This window comes from Pseudophryne corroboree, chromosome 5, assembly GCF_028390025.1.
Source record: "Pseudophryne corroboree isolate aPseCor3 chromosome 5, aPseCor3.hap2, whole genome shotgun sequence".
NCBI classification, from domain to species: Eukaryota; Metazoa; Chordata; class Amphibia; order Anura; family Myobatrachidae; genus Pseudophryne; species Pseudophryne corroboree.
Window position 1 is genome coordinate 236,247,353 of NC_086448.1, and position 18,438 is coordinate 236,265,790.

Consider the following 18,438-nt stretch of genomic DNA (forward strand, 5'->3'; position numbering starts at 1 on the left):
AGCAATATTGTGCGTGCATTACATCTGGGCAAATTCCAGCACGTCCCATGTTTTGCACATACATTGAATTTGGTGGTGCAGAATTATTTAAAAAATGACAGGGGCGTGCAAGAGATGCTGTCGGTGGCCCGAAGAATTGCGGGCCACTTTCGGCATTCAGCCACCGCGTGCCGAAGACTGGAGTACCAGCAAACAGTCCTGAACCTGCCCTGCCATCATCTGAAGCAAGAGGTGGTAACGAGGTGGAATTCAACCCTCTATATGCTTCAGAGGATGGAGGAGCAGCAAAAGGCCAGTCAAGCCTATACATCTGCCTACGATATAGGCAAAGGAGGGGGAATGCACCTGACTCAAGCGCAGTGGAGAATGATTTCAACGTTGTGCAAGGTTCTGCAACACTGAGTCAGGTCATTCCCTTCATCAGGCTTTTGCAGAAGAAGCTGGAGACATTGAAGGAGGAGCTAAAACAGAGCGATTCCGCTAGGCATGTGGGACTTGTGGATGGAGCCCTTAATTTGCTTAACCAGGATTCACAGGTGGTCAATCTGTTGAAATCAGAGCACTACATTTTGGCCACCGTGCTCGATCCTAGATTTAAAACCTACGTTGTATCTCTCTTTCCGGCAGACACAAGTCTGCAGAGGTTCAAAGACCTGCTGGTGAGAAAATTGTCAAGTCAAGCGGAACGTGACCCGTCAACAGCTCCTCCTTCACATTCTCCCGCAACTGGGGGTGTGAGGAAAAGGCTAAGAATTCTGAGCCCACCCGCTGGCGGTGATGCAGGGCAGTCTGAAGCGAGTGCTGACATCTGGTCCGGACTGAAGGACCTGCCAACGATTACTGACATGTCGTCTACTGTCACTGCATATGATTCTGTCACCATTGAAAGAATGGTGGAGGATTATATGAGTGACCGCATCCAAGTAGGCACGTCAGACGTATACTGGCAGGAAAAAGAGGCAATTTGGAGGCCCTTGCACAAACTGGCTTTATTTTACCTAAGTTGCCCCCCCTCCAGTGTGTACTCCGAAAGAGTGTTTAGTGCAGCCACTCACCTTGTCAGCAATCGGCGTACGAGGTTACTTCCAGAAAGTGTGGAGAAGATGATGTTCATCAAAATGAATTATAATCAATTCCTCCGTGGAGACATTCACCAGCAATTGCCTCCAGAAAGTACACAGGGACCTGAGATGGTGGATTCCAGTGGGGACGAATTAATAATCTGTGAGGAGGAGGATGTACACAGTGAAAGTGGTGAGGAATCGGACGATGAGGAGGAGGTGGACATCTTGCCTCTGTAGAGCCAGTTTGTGCAAGGAGAGATTGATTGCTTCTTTTTTGGTGGGGGCCCAAACCAACCAGTCATTTCAGTCACAGTCGTGTGGCAGACCCTGTCGCTGAAATGATGGGTTTGTTAAAGTGTGCATTTCCTGTTTATACAACATAAGGGTGGGTGGGAGGGCCCAAGGACAATTCCATCTTGCACCTCTTTTTTCTTTCATTTTTCTTTGCATCATGTGCTGTTTGGGGACTATTTTTTTGAAGTGCCATCCTGCCTGACACTGCAGTGCCACTCCTAGATGGGCCAGGTGTTTGTGTCGGCCACTTTTGTCACTTAGCTTAGCCATCCAGCGACCTTGGTGCACCTCTTTTTTTCTTTGCATCATGTGCTGTTTGGGGACTATTTTTTAAATCTGCCATCCTGTCTGACACTGCAGTGCCACTCCTAGATGGGCCAGGTGTTTGTGTCGGCCACTTGGGTCGCTTAGCTTAGCCATCCAGTGACCTTGGTGCACCTCTTTTTTTCTTTGCATCATGTGCTGTTTGGGGACTATTTTTTAAATCTGCCATCCTGTCTGACACTGCAGTGCCACTCCTAGATGGGCCAGGTGTTTGTGTCGGCCACTTGGGTCGCTTAGCTTAGTCACACAGCGACCTCATTGCGTCTCTTTTTTTCTTTGTATCATGTGCTGTTTGGGGACTATTTTTTAAATCTGCCATACTGTCTGACACTGCAGTGCCACTCCTAGATGGGCCAGGTGTTTGTGTCGGCCACTTGGGTCGCTTAGCTTAGTCATCCAGCGACCTCGGTGCAAATTTTAGGACTAAAAATAATATTGTGAGGTGTGAGGTGTTCAGAATAGACTGAAAATGAGTGGAAATTATGGTTATGGAGGTTAATAATACTATGGGATCAAAATGACCGCCAAATTCTATGATTTAAGCTGTTTTTGAGGGTTTTTTGTAAAAAAAACATCCGAATCCAAAACACACTCGAATCCTACAAAAAAATTTCAGGGAGGTTTTAGCAAAACGCGCCCGAATCCAAAACACGGCCTCGGAACCGAATCCAAAACCAAAACACAAAACCCGAAAAATTTCCGGTGCACCTCACTAGTTTTAAGCATACATGTACAAATTTTAAACAAATAGGAACTCACGTGTCAGTTTGTTAAATGGGAAGACTGTCCCCATCACTGGCTAAAGTCTGCAGCTTAGTTTTTCTTAATACAGGCAAAGAAGTAAAAGAGTTTATATCAAAGATCTCAGTATCAGCACTTTATCAGAGATTATTATAATTATTCTGACTAGCAGTGCTTGGTACTATAGAGTGCATCTACATTATATTTTCTCTTTTCTTCATGGAACTACAAGTCTCAGCATTATAGCATTTCTTGTTATATTTGTAATTAGGATGTGCAGTTCAAGGTTCCACCTCCCCTATTTATTCATAGGAGCCCTAGGCCATCCTGGGTTTTACAAAACACGTCTGGAACGAACTCATTCTCAGAGGGCTGAGATCTTGTCTAAATGGGACTTTACTCAGGTCATTGAGTTGTTTGATAGCATTGTCCTGCTCTCATTTCAAATACAGACAAAAATACCTACAATTAACCCAATTAACCCATCTTCAGACATGGACATGGGATCCTGGATACGATCCTCCACACTAGAACCATATATGTTAGACGTTGACAGGTCAGACTATCCACTGTGATATACTGTATTAACAGCTGACTCCCAGTAATTAGCAGCCCCGAGACAAAACTTGCAGGACGATATTGTGGTAAATTGGATAAGTGGATTGACTGAAGGCTTTACTTGCTCGCTCCATGGTATTAATTCTAGGAATAACTGAATTAAAAAAGCTTTTACTACAAAAAAACAAGATTTATGGTAAGAACTGACCGTTGTTAAATCTCTTTCTGCGAGGTACACTGGGCCCCACAGGGAATGACATTGGGGTGTAGAGTAGGATCTTGATCCGAGGCACCAACAGGCTAAAAGCTTTGACTGTTTCCAGAATTCATAGCGCCGCCTCCTCTATAACCCCGCCTCCGTGCACAGGAGCTCAGTTTTTGTGAACCAGTCCAATGCAGTAGCAGGCAAAAGAGATGACAACTGTTAGTAGCCACATACACCACATTCTCATGACAGGAGAAGGTGTCAGCAGCTAATGCCTTACCACCCAAAGAAGCTAAGTGTGTCAGGGTGGGCGCTCTTTGGAGCCCAGTGTACCTCGCAGAAAGAGATGTAACAACGGTAAGTTCTTACCAGAAATCTAATTTTCTACTACGGGGTACAACTGGGCTCCACAGGGCTCCACTGGGCTCAACTTTGGGGATGTCCTAAAGCAGTTCCTTATAGGAGGGGATGCACTGTAGCGGGCACAAGAACCCGGCGTCCAAAGGAAACATCCTGGGAGGCGGATGTATCAAAGGTATAGAACCTTATGAACGTGTTCACTGAGGACCACGTAGCCGCCTTGCACAATTGTTCAAGGGTTGCACCACGGTGGGTCACCCAAGAAGGTCCAACAGACCGAGTAGAATGGGTCTTAATGGTAGCAAGAGCTGGAAGACCAGCCTGTACATAAGCATGTGCAATCACCATTCTAATCCATCTGGCCAGAGTCTGCTTGTGAGTAGCCCAGCCATGTTTGTGAAAACCAAACAGTATAAAGAGAGAATCCGACTTCCGAAGGGAAGCAGTCCTCTTCACATAGATATGGAGAGCCCGTACCACATCCAAAGACCGCTCTTTGGAAGACAATTCAAGAGAGGCAAAGGCCGGAACCACAATCTCCTGAGTAAGGTGGAAAGAAGTCACCACCTTAGGTAAATACCTGGGACGTGTTCCATGAACTGCCCAATCATGGTGAAAAATAAGATATGGTGACCTACAAGACAAGGTACCCAAATCCGACACTCGTCTAGCAGAGGCAATAGCCAGCAGAAACACTACCTTAAGAGAAAGCCACTTAAGGTCTGCAGATTCAAGAAGCTCAAACGGAGACCCAGAACCACGACAAGTCCCAAGGAGCCACAGGCGGGACATAAGGAGGTTGAATCCGCAACACACCATGAGTGAATGTATGCACATCAGATAAGGGTGCAATTTTTCTCTGAAACCAAACCGACAAGACAGAAATATGAACCTTAATGGAGGCCAGACAAAGTCCAGGCCCTGTTGTAGAAAGGCCAAAAGTTTGGCCATACTAAACTTGTAAGCGTCATAATTGTTAGCTGTGCACCAAGCAAAGTAAGAATTCAAGACCCTATGGTAAATCTGAACCGAAGCCGGTTTCTGGGCCTTCAACATGGTTTGAATGACTGCCTCAGAAAATCCTTTGGCCCTCAAAACGGAAGCTTCAAGAGCCACGCCGTCAAAGCCAACCGGGCTAAATCCTGATATACACAAGGGCCCTAAACGAGGAGATCTGGGCGCTGTGGAGATAGAAGGGGGCGCTCTATCGAGAGACCCTGAAGGTCTGAGAACAAATGCCATCTGGGCCACGCGGGAGCGATCAGAAGTAGGATTCCTCCTTCTTGCTTGAACTTCCTTATTACTCTGGGCAGTAGTGACACTGGAGGGAACACGTATGGCAGCTGAAAGTTCCATGGAATTGCCAGTGCGTCCACGAACGCTGCTTGAGGATCCCTTGTCCTTGCTCCGAAGACCGGAACCTTGTGATTGTGTTGAGACGCCATCAGGTCCACATCTGGAAAGCCCCACCTGTCCACGAGGAGTTGAAACACTCTCCGGTTTAACTTTAAAAAGCTCTTCTCAGGGCTGCTGGAGCAGCCTCCCTGTTGTATGCCTGCACTGCATGGCACCAACTACAAAACTGAGCTCCTGTGCACGGAGGCGGGGTTATAGTGGAGGCGGCACTATGCATTCAGGGAACAGTCAAAGCTTTTAGCCTGTTGGTGCCTCAGGTCAAAATCCTACTCTACACCCCAATGTCAATCCCTCTGGAGCCCAGTGTACCCAGCAGCAGAAACATGCTGTATGTATCACATAAGTATTTACATATTTCTATAGTTGAACTCTAACTTTAATGCCAGAAACATGATGCAACCTTTGTGTAAGTATCACTTGTACCATTGGGCAACACAATACAGCTAGTGGGGAGAGATATTGTAATGTCATGTCATCTTTTTCCTGGTATCCTCTCAATGGAGGGACCCCTTTTAATCTGAGCTCTATTTTTATGAATGTAGGTCCCTGACAGCAACGGCTTCTACCTTTTTGGGTAGGGGGCTGGAGAGCAGAAGAAAGTCCAGTGTCCTAGGTTCTAGTGTCTGCGCAATGGAGCTGATAGGTGCCAGGACTAGTGCATGCGCACAAGTGGCTGCCCTTTTTTCTATGGACTACATCGGCTGCCGCCAATAGAAGCCATATTGGGCTGATGATCGAGCAGGGAGTGGCTTCCTACAGGAAGCCAGCTCTTTGCTAATTGCAGGCCTGTCCGGAAGTCCTGGTGGGAAGAAACACCTCCCTATGGGACTGCCTGTCCTGCGGGTGACTGGCAGGTAGGACCTCCAATAGGAAATCACTGCTAGTCACAGTGAAGCCACTGAGCCAGTGCAGTCACACAGACTTCAGCTGAGCTCACTGAAGAGGTGGATTTTACTGGGGAGGCTGCAGTCTTGCAGCCCATAGGTAAAATCCACCACTGGTCCCTGACCTGAGAAAGCCCTGCCTAATTCCCTAAACAATTTGAAGGATCACACACTCACAGACAAATCCTTTGCACATTTATTGATAAAGACCTGCACCTGGCAAGTATTGGGTGATGAATAAACAATGTTAAACATCTAAATCTGTGCAAATAGAAAGATCAAGATTGATGTAACTGCAAGATGGAATGAAGTGACAGTTATCAATTACAGAAACGCTTGAATACAAATATGGATCGAACAATGCATTACAATGATATTAGAAGGCATATCAGTATTTTAGAAAAATTAGAGCTTTTATCTTGTGCTTATGAATATAAAGATCAAAGTAATATATTAATTTGTAAAGTCTCTTAGATATGCTCCTCTTGGACAAATCCCTGCCACTCCAGTCCTGATAGAAACATAAAAACAATACAAACACCAACAGGGCACTTATAGTGTATATAATTAATAGTGTAATATAATTCTTTATATATAGCTTATCTGGATGGTTTTGGGTTCTACTTCCCACATCAGAAGGCAGTCTTCATACTCCTGTGTATGTATACAGTGGCGGATTTAGGGGGGGGGGCACCAAGGCACGTGCCCCCCCTGTCATTTTTAGTGCAGACTGACATGCGGACGCGTCCGCATGTCAGTCTGCGGTCTCGTTTCGTCCACTGCTGTTAGGAGGGACACGGAGGGCACAGTGCGCGCCTCTCCTGTGTCCCTCCTGGGTCTCCGGCGGCCGCGGGTCTCATAAAGGAAGTGCCGTTCGTGAGCACTTCCTTTATTACAGTGACCCGCGGCCGCCGGAGACACAGGAGGGACACAGGAGAGGCGTGCACTGTGCCCTCCGTGTCCCTCCTAACAGCAGGGGAGCGGGGGGAGCAGCGGCGGCGGCGGCGGAGGAAGGGGGGGACGGGGGACGCAAGCACTGGGGGGGAATATCTGGCACTGGGGGCATATTTGGCAGGGAGGGGGGGGGGAATATCTGGCACAGGGGACATATATGGCACTGGGGGGAATATCTGGCACTGGGGGCATATCTGGCACTGGGGGGGTATCTGGCACTGGGGGCATATGTGGCACTGGGGGGGGATATCTGGCACTGGGGGGGAATATCTGGCACTGGGGGGATATCTGGCACTGGGGCATTGTCTGGCACTGGGGACATATGTGGCACTGGGGGGGGAATATCTGGCACTGGGGGGGAATATCTGGCACTGGGGGCATATGTGGCACTGTCGGGGAATATCTGGCACTGGGGGTATATGTGTACCTGGCACATGGGGGGGGGCTATATTTGGCACTGGGGGCATGTGAGTACCTGGCACCGTGGGGGAATATCTGGCACTGGGGACATATGTGGCACTGGGAGCACAGCCCTAGCAACAAGGACTACCTCCTAGCAACGAGCATGACACCCAGTGCATGAAACCCCTGGCAACGAGCATGACACCCAGTGCATGAAACCCCTGGCAACGAGCATGACACCCAGTGCATGAAACCCCTGGCAACGAGCATGACACCCTGAGCATGAAAACCCATGGCACCGTGCATGGAACCAAGAGCATGAAACCCCTGGCAACGAGCATGACACCCAGTGCATGAAACCCCTGACAACGAGCAGGTATTTGAAAAGTAATTAGAAGCCTTACTGTAGGACTTAATGTGTAATGGGCATTACGGTGTGTGGCATAATGTATCACGGACATTGCGGTGTGTGTCATAATGTGTCACAGGCATTACGGTGTATGGTATACTATATCGCTGGCATTGTGATATGTGGTATAATGTCTCAGGGTCATTGCAGTGTGTGGCATAATGTATCACGGACATTGCGGTGTGTGTCATAATGTGTCAGGCATTACGGTGTGTGGTATACTATATCACGGGCATTGTGGTATGTGGTATGTCTCAGGGTCATTGCAGTGTGGCATAACATATAACGGGCATTGCGGTGTGTGGCATAGGGTATAACGGGCATTGCGGTATGTGTCACAGGCATTACGGTGTATGGTATACTATATCACGGGCATTGTGGTATAATGTCTCAAGGTCATTGCAGTGTGTGGCATAATGTGTCACAGGCATTGTATGTGCTATAATGTATCGGGCATTGCAGTGTGTGGTATAATGTATCACGGACATTGCAGTGTGTGTCATACTGTGTCACAGACATTGTATGTGCTATAATGTATCAGGGGCATTGCAGTGTGTAGCATAATGTATAACGGGCATTGCGATTCCTGTCATAATGTGTCACAGGCATTACGGTGTGTGGCATAATGTGTCGGGGGCATTACAGTGTGTGCATATTGTGTCATGTGCATTATTGTGTGTGGAATAATGTCTAAGGGCCATTGCAGTATGTGGAATAATGTATACTGGGCATTACTATAAGGAGGAAAAATGACAAATAATGTAAGGGGCATGAATCAGGATTATTTTTCTTTCCTGTGGTGGCCAACGTCTGGGCGTGCAGGTTGCAAAACTGGGGTATAAGGTAGTCTTTTCCTGCAATACCACGCCCATTCAAACGAAGCCACGCCCATTCCAACGAAGCCACGTCCCTTATGGTGCCCCCCCTGTAATTTTTTTCTGGATCCGCCCCTGTATGTATATATATATATATATATATATATATATGCACCAAGAGAATGAGCCGCACTCACAGGCTTGTAAATAGAATAAGACTCCGGCGTAGGACAAACAAGTCAAATAGCCAGGATATTTGACTTGTTTGTCCTACATCGGAGTCTTAATCTGTTTACAAGCCTGTGAGTGCGGCTCATTCTCTTGGAGCATGTCAATTACACAGAGCGGGCACCGCAGCAGGTGTAAGAGTTGTTGGAGTGCCGGACATTCTCTTGGGTTATATATATATATATATATATAAAACACAAAGCTGGCAGGCTCGGCACTCACTTCTGGGCGCTTGTAACTTGCTGCGGTGCCCTCTGGGAATGTTGCCATCCAAAAATAATCACTTTAATCACTTTAAAGCAGCGGCACTCAACAGTCTGATGCAGTAAAAAAAGCCGTTTATTACGGTCCTCTTTGTACTGTTTTGTCCCTGAAGACGGGGTTTATCCCCGAAACGGCGTAGGACCGTAATAAACGGCTTTTTTTACTGCATCAGACTGTTGAGTGCCGCTGCTTTAAAGTGATTATATATATATATATATATATATAATGTAAAAGAGACTTGTCGCACACACTTCACAAAATCTCGGAGTGCCAGCACATAATAAGGTAAATGCAGTTCATAACAAAGAGCCCGCACATCCAAAAAGTAATGCCAAAAAGGAATTTATGTAGAAAAAGCAGCATAACATGATACACGAAGTGCTTTGTCCAGAGCCAGGACAACAAAAAAAATATACAAGCCTGCCAGGGTGGACAATGATAGACATGGTCCAATGGGCTCCGGAAAACATCTGTATATTGTCAACGGCCGTTTCGGTGCCCCATGAGCACCTTCATCCAGGACTACTGATGCCAGCATTACTTTTTGGATGTGCGGGGTCTTTGTTATGAACTATATATATATATATATATATATATATATATATTAGTGATGTGCACCGGACATTTTTCGGGTTTTGTGTTTTGGTTTTGGATTCGGTTCCGCGGCAGTGTTTTGGATTCAGAGTCAGACGCGTTTTGGCAAAACCTCCCTGAAAATTTTTTGTCGGATTCGGGTGTGTTTTGGATTCGAGTGTTTTTTTACAAAAACCCCTCAAAAACAGCTTAAATCATAGAATTGGGGGGTCATTTTGATCCCATAGTATTATTAACCTCAATAACCATAATTTCCACTCATTTCCAGTCTATTCTGAACACCTCACACCTCACAATATTATTTTTAGTCCTAAAATTTGCACCGAGGTCGCTGGATGACTAACCTAAGCGACCCAAGTGGCCGACACAAACACCTGGCCCATCTAGGAGTGGCACTGCAGTGTCAGACAGGATGGCATATTTAAAAAATAGTCCCCAAACAGCACATGATGCAAAGAAAAAAAGAGGTGCAATGAGGTAGCTGTGTGACTAAGCTAAGCACCCCAAGTGGCCGACACAAACACCTGGCCCATCTAAGAGTGGCACTGCAGTGTCAGACAGGATGGCAGATTTAAAAAATAGTCCCCAAACAGCACATGATGCAAAGAAAAAAAAGAGGTGCAAAGAGGTGGTTGTGTGACTAAGCTAAGCGACCCAAGTGGCCGACACAAACACCTGGCCCATCTAGGAGTGGCACTGCAGTTTTCTAGCGAGAGGATGAGTGCTTCCATCCTCATGTGAATCTGAGCCACTAGCCATGAACATAGGCCTGGGCCTCAGCCGTTCCTTGCCACTCCGTGTCGTAAATGGCATATTGGCAAGTTTACGCTTCTCATCAGACGCTTTTAATTTTGATTTTTGGGTCAGTTTACTGAACTTTTGTAGTATACTTGACGACACAGAGGTAGAGCAGTGGACTACTGTACCGTACTGCTATATATATACTGGTGGTCAGCAAAATTCTGCACTGTCCTCCTACTATATACTGCGCACAACTAAAATGCACCACAGGTATGGATGCATAGTATACTTGACGACACAGAGGTAGAGCAGTGGACTACTGTACTGTACTGTACTGCTATATATATATATATATATATATATATATATACTGGTGGTCGGCAAAATTATGCACTGTCCTACTACTATATATATATACTGCGCACAAAAACTTAAATGCACCACAGGTATGGATGGATAGTATACTTGCCGACACAGAGGTAGGTAGAGCAGTGGCCTACTGTACCGTACTGCTATATATTATATACTGGTGGTCAGCAAAATTATGCACTGTCCTACTACTATATGTATATACTGCGCACAAAAACTTAAATGCACCACAGGTATGGATGGATAGTATACTTGACGACACAGAGGTAGGTAGAGCAGTTGACTACTGTACCTTACTGCTATATATTATACACTGGTGGTCAGCAAAATTATGCACTGTCCTACTACTATATATATACTGCGCACAAAAACTTAAATGCACCACAGGGATGGATGGATAGTATACTTGATGACACAGAGGTAGGTAGAGCAGTGGACTACTGTACCATACTGCTATATATTATATACTGGTGGTCAGCAAAATTATGCACTGTCCTCCTACTATATATACACCGCACCACTTAAATGCACCACAGGGATGGATAGTATACTTGATGACACAGAGGTACGTAGAGCAGTGGCCTACTGTACCGTACTGCTATATATTATTTACTGGCGGTCAGCAAAATTATGCACTGTCCTCCTACTATATATACACCGCACAACAAATAAAATGCACCACAGGTATGGATGGATAGTATACTTGACGACACAGAGGTAGATAGAGCTGTGGACTACTGTACCGTACTGCTATATATAATATACTGGTGGTCAGCAAAATTATGCACTGTCCTCCTACTATATATACACCGCACCACTTAAATGCACCACAGGGATGGATGGATAGTATACTTGACGATACAGAGGTAGGTAGAGCAGTGTCCTACTGTACCGTACTGCTATATATTATATACTGGTGGTCAGCAAAATTATGCACTGTCCTACTACTATATATACACCGCAAAGCAACTAAAATGCACCACAGGTATGGATGGATAGTATACTTGATGACACAGAGGTAGGTAGAGCAGTGGCCTACTGTACCGTACTGCTATATATTATATACTGGCGGTCAGCAAAATTATGCACTGTCCTCCTACTATATATACACCGCAACACTTAAATGCACCACAGGTATGGATGGATAGCATACTTGACGACACAGAGGTAGGTAGAGCAGTAGCCTACTGTACCGTACTGCTATATATTATATACTGGCGGTCAGCAAAATTATGCACTGCCCTCCTACTATATATACACCGCACCACTTAAATGCACCACAGGGATGGTTGGATAGTATACTTGATGACACAGATGTAGGTAGAGCAGTGGCCTACTGTACCGTACTGCTATATATTATATACTGGTGGTCAGCAAAATTATGCACTGTCCTCCTACTATATATACACCGCACCACTTAAATGCACCACAGGGATGGATGCATAGTATACTTGACGACACAGAGGTAGGTAGAGCAGTGGCCTACTGTACCATACTGCTATATATTATATACTGGTGGTCAGCAAAATTATGCACTGTCCTACTACTATATATACACCGCACCACTTAAATGCACCACAGGGATGGATGCATAGTATAGTTGACGACACAGAGGTAGGTAGAGCAGTGGACTACTGTACCGTACTGCTATATATTATATACTGGTGGTCAGCAAAATTATGCACTGTCCTCCTACTATATATACACCGCACAATAACTAAAATGCACCACAGGATGGATGGATAGTATACTTGATGACACAGAGGTAGGTAGAGCAGTGGACTACTGTACCATACTGCTATACTGGTGGTCACTGGTCAGCAAAATTATGCACTGTCCTGTCCTCCTATACTACAATGCAGCACAGATATGGAGTGTTTTTCAGGCAGAGAACGTAGATATTTTCAGCACACTCAGCACAGATATTTGCAAGCACACTGAGCACAGATACTTGCAGCACACTGAGCACAGATATTTGCAGCACACTGAGCACAGATATTTGCAGCACACTGAGCACAGATATTTGCAGCACACTGAACCCAACTGAGAGGACGCTGCACGTCCTCTCCCTATCATCTCCAATGCACGAGTGAAAATGGCGGCAATGCGCGGCTCCTTATATAGGATACGAATCTCGCGAGAATCCGACAGCGGGATGATGACGTTCGGGCGCGCTCGGGTTAACCGAGCAAGGCGGGAAGATTCGAGTCCGCCTCGGACCCGTGTAAAATGGGTGAAGTTCGGGGGGGATCGGATTCCGAGGAACCGAACCCGCTCATCGCTAGTGTTCACACAGTGTTGCTGTGCCACACTAAAATCCTGTGTGTCACTGGCCGGATCCTGTTCTGCAGGATCCTGCAGAACAAGATCCGTGTGCACACAAACCCCCCCTCCCAGTCACTCCCTGTGGCCCAGCACTAAGGCTCTGTATCCTCCCAGAAGCAGCTTAAACTAGTGCGTCCCTCCTCCTAGGAAGCATTGCGTAGTCAGTCGGGAGAGGCTAGCGATGAGGTGCCAGCTTTGATGTGATCATGTCGCCTCAGCTCCTCCCTTCCACTGCAGCTACACACCTCCTGCATACTGGTTGCGGCCAGTGTCGGTGCGACAGGCCACGGGCGGCATATAATGAGTCACTTCGAATCATGGTAATGCCGCCGGCAGATGGGCTCCTTCATTGCGGCAGGCCTCGGTGCAATGCATCGTTTGCACTGCCGCAAGTTCCGCCACTGGCAGGCTTAATGATCACAGTAGGTCACTTATCAGATTTTCCCTCTGGTGCAATGAATGAGCATTCAAATCCACAAACACACAGCAGGTAGGAAAATCTGCTGTCACTGGGCATATGCTGCAGCTCTACTCTATCCTTTATACTGCATGTAGTGGCAACTGGCTGCTTGCCTGGCTGTGGGGGGGTGGTGGTGTGGGAGAGGGGGGGGGGTTCCGGGAAAAAAAAATCATATATATTTCAGTGATCTGAGATATTTTGTGGTAGAAATATTCACTAAAACTATAGTCTTTTACTTACTGTTACATACATTCTATTAAAGTTCCTGATTAAGATCATGTTCAAATAACTTTGAGAAAGAATGGTAATTGGTTGAAGGTTTATTATAGTCTTTCTTTAGAGGGTCATGGGACTATACTAGCTAGACTGATGATTGTTATGGCTAAATAAAGAATCCCTCAAGTCTAGTGGGATTTCACAATATGACAGATATATTTGTGCAAGTGAATCCTGTAGCCTTCTGAGTGTGTAAATGGTTATGCATGTGGCCAATTATTCGCCAGTTGAAGTAATATCTCTGATTCAAAAATGAAATGCAGGTGTCTGAGTGGACCATTCATGTCAATAAATCTTATGAATGTAATTCAGCTTCTGTTTGAAATTCCCCATGTGCACTGTAACATTTAGTAATTAAAACCTTTTTACTTAATCACTGTGGTGTCGGTTGATTAAAGAACTTATGTTTGTTTTTATGTTACTTAGCTGCTGTGCATTGGGCAAGAGGATTTTGCACTCCAGAGTACATCCATCTTAACTTTCAGCTCTATGTAAGTTGTAGAGATGTACAAATAATTCAGAAATTCAGCTTAATTTCAAAGGGTCACGATGGGCATATTCATTTTCAAATTGATCCAGATTTGCCAGATATACTGTATAATAACCACCGGCCAACAATTTTGCATGAAACATACAGAAGGTAATTAGTAAACATCAATAAATATCACATATTTGCAGCCTTATAAAAAGAGCTTATTACCTCTATGATAGTCTCTGATTGTACTCTCTGATACTGGGAAAATTACTGTGGATGCCCCTGTGACTGTAAGCAGCCCAGACAAGTGAGCACACCACATTTTCTTGTTCCATTACTGAGTACAGTATTGTGTGGATTATGTTTTCACAGCTATTTTCTTAATTATTTATACATTTTTCACCCAAACTTATTAGCACTATTATCAAAATACACGACACATCTATATAAATGTACAAACAGCATAGTTGCTCAATTGTTAGTATTGATGTCTGTCGCACCATATGGGTAGTATACAACAATTCAGGAATCCAAATACAAGTACAAATATGGCAGTGGGAAGGAGTAACAGTGCAAGGTGGATATATTTCAACAAGACATACAGTAATCAACCAGAAATTCAAGTGAAATGTACTTGTTGTAGCCCTGGTGTATATTGTGATTCACTAGTATGGTTGATGCTATGGGAAGAGAATACCTCATAGTCAGACAATCCTAAATTTTATACATGTGCGGGAAAGATAATGACAGACATGGGTTAGGCAAACTCCTGGTCTAGGTTTAGTTCCAAAGGTCTGGTGATTATTAATGAGGAGGGATAGACGGGAGCTTAGTCAAATTCTGCCCTGGTGGTCTAGTACAGGTTAACAAATATAATGGAGCAGGTAGAGGCAATGGATCAGACATGATTGGTAGGCACAGAAGCTAGTCAACAGTCACAGCCAAGGTTGGTACACAAGGATTCTTAACAGGAGTGTAGTGTGCAGTAGCAAAACAAGTACAGTATCACTGGCAATCACCTAGCATTGAATGCTTAAAAGCAGTTTTATGGCAATATGGGGTGCATAGCCGAGGGTACAAAGAACTGCCAGTAATCTGTGCATGCGTGTTCTGGACACACGAATGCTGGAGACTTACATGTGGGTAAGTTTCTTAAGGGTAAACAAGGCATTTAGACAGTGTCTCATAGCAGGCAATAATCACAAGGAAGGAGTGCTGGGTCATCACAATTTTATTCACCACTGCAACTTACAGCTGTACTTCTGTGAAGAATCACATTTCAGGAACACATAATACAAAATGACAAACAACTTTTCAGATTCGCTAGTTCCTAATGCTGATATACTAGTTAGTTTATAAAGGATTAAGATGACAAATTATTGTCAGTTTAAAAAAAAAGGTTATGTATCCCAGTCATTACATCTCAAGGGCCTTGTGCTGGAACTGTTAATTTCTAAACAATATAATTGTATAGTGTTTGTAATGTATTATGTTATATGATCTATTTATCACACCACTGGGCTAGGGTGTCTACTAATCGGCTTTGGTATCATGGCCTCTGGTGCCAGTGCACTGGCCTCCTGTGGTAAGGATGTGGGTGGCATCTGTCAGGTTCCTCTGGCACTGATCTGCTGCAGTGGGTTAATGAGGGAATGTTGCTGGCTCACTTGTGGCGGTTCCCGACTCTCATTTTCCCGATGGCTGTTGTGCTGCATTAGTTGTTCAAAGTTTGGATCATTATCTGGTGATCAATGTTCGGACATGCAACCTTTTTATGTATTTGTATCAGCTGACCTGTGTTATGCTATGCAATATTTCTCTTTTAGAATTTTCATTATGTAAATGCTTATGCATGGGGTGAGCAGAGCTAAAGTTGTAGCCTAGGCACAACTGAGCAATGAAAATGCTTGAGCTGAGCATGTTGTAGATGAAGGTGCAGCTATTCAACAGTATTTCTTAAAAAGGGTAAAGTGTTTTTCTTTTTATTGAAGCATTTTAGATTTACAAATTATATCTAACTAATTACCGGCCAGTCAAAATAACAGAACAACATAACAGTAATGTCAGCGCCAGTGGCTGTGTGCACCAGAATGGAACAAAAATGCAATTGCTCCATTGGCCTCCATCTAGTGGTCACCAGTACGCAAAACAATTGAATTCCCCTATAAAGGTGAGGAGTAGCTATAGCCTTTTATTATATAGGATCTGATACTGTCAGTACAACAGCATGAAATTGGCTGTTTGAGTTCAGTTGCTTCATCATGCTCACAGATCTTAGAGGAACCATTGGCCATCATTGCTTAAAGATCTATAGTGTGTATCTTAAATGTATCTTTACCTGATTGCCGCTATTAGCGTATCCTGAATGACTTTAGTGAATTCCATCCCACCCTACTAGCCTATTTACTTATCTATGGGCAGGTGCTGCCTACCTCAAATCTTAAACATATTTTCTAATTTATGGTCCTGTGCTGGATATACTGACATATTTCTGTGACTTTCCTTATTAAACCAGCATGACTACCTTTTCTACAGTCAGAGCTTCTAGATAATCAAAACAGTAAAAGTGCTAAATGTTGCACTTTAAAATATTCCACTGTCTACAAAATTAAACAAGTCTTCATGTAAAGTTTTGTCTTATATATAGATTTTAATAAGAAGATAGCCGTTGATTATGGTTTATCCTAACTAAGAGAGAACTGTAATTTTATGACTATGCAGATTTAGAAAAAAATACTTCATCCTATAATTTAATTAATTCAGTGCTCCCTTCAGAAAAATGCCTAATTAAGACATCTGTTACAACTCTGTAATATTAATTTAGTGTAAAAGAAAATCTGAAGAACTCTATTTTACCCTGTAAATTGATGATACATACTTTTAATGGGAGACTTAATTAGACATTTTTATTATCCAACATACTGAATTAAATCAGGTCCTTAACCTCTTAAATAGTACCATAAATACCTTTAGAAACACTTAGCTTACAATTTCGCATTATAACAGATAACGTTGTATAAATGACCTACCACTTAACTTCTTCATTTCCACTGATTTCATTGTTCTTCATCTGAATACGTTTTATTGCGTTAATGGCTATTTTCAAATGTGTCCCAGCCTAGAATAAAGGATTCTTTGTGTATATGCAGACCAGATGCTCCATGTACCTGTAGATGCACATAAACTTTACTCTAGGTGGTGCTAAACTGTTTCTTTAATCAGCTCTGCATCTCGCCCAAACATGTAATCTCTACAAATCAGGCTAGAGCCGAGGGCGCCAAAGGTAGTCTCTGATAACTTGTGGCTGCCCCTCCACAGGAATCAGTCACCTTATAATTTGTGCCATGTATTAGCCTTGGCTAACCCATATCTTAGCTCCCTTATACATTTTCCTTCACTTACTCTCCCGTGCACTGCTTCATGTTCCCTTACACTGACAGGGGCAGGGAGAGATGCTGGCTATTCACAAACCACGCAGAACCTCCTCCATAGTGTAGCTAAGTTGTGGGGTAAGTGCAATGTACCACCCCATCCCTGGCACTGACTATATTTGCTGAGCTCTTACAAACAGAGCTTAGCACACAACTCTCTGACCCTGAAATGATATAGCCTGAGATAGGCACATGCATGAAAAACAAATAGAAAAGTACTGTGTAGTAATGTAGTAATTCAATAGGAATAATCCTTCCTTGTATCCAGAAAATGACAGGTGGCAGTAGTAGTTTCCGTGAAGAATGGACAGCCTAGAACCTCACCACCACTTTATGAAAAAAGGAGCATACCGAAAACTCACTTAGAAAGTGTTGTGAAAGTACACTTAAAGGTATGTTTCAGTAATGATTTCCATACAGAAAGGTCGGGATAGACCGTCACCGTTACTTTAAAATTAAAGGCAAATACCAAAAACTCACTTAAGGAGTGAGGTGGAAGTGCACATAAAGGTGTCTTTCACCGTAACTTTAATATCGGAATAGACCCAAATGTCTGGAAGATGTCAGAGAAATAATGCGTACCCAACTCACTTGTTAACAGGTTGGGATCCACATATAATGGTTTATTTTGAGCGCTGATTCCACACAAAAATCTTGATTAAAGTAAGACTTATTCCAAACACAATTAAAAAGGACAAAGGTAAATAAAAAATAAATAAATAGATGTAATCCAGTAACAATCCAATACTTGTAGACAGTGGCGTAAGTTTATCCCAGTTACCCGGAGGCAAGAAAAATATTGGTGCCCCCCCCCCCCCCCATATATCATCCGTGAGCCAAAAAGATGCC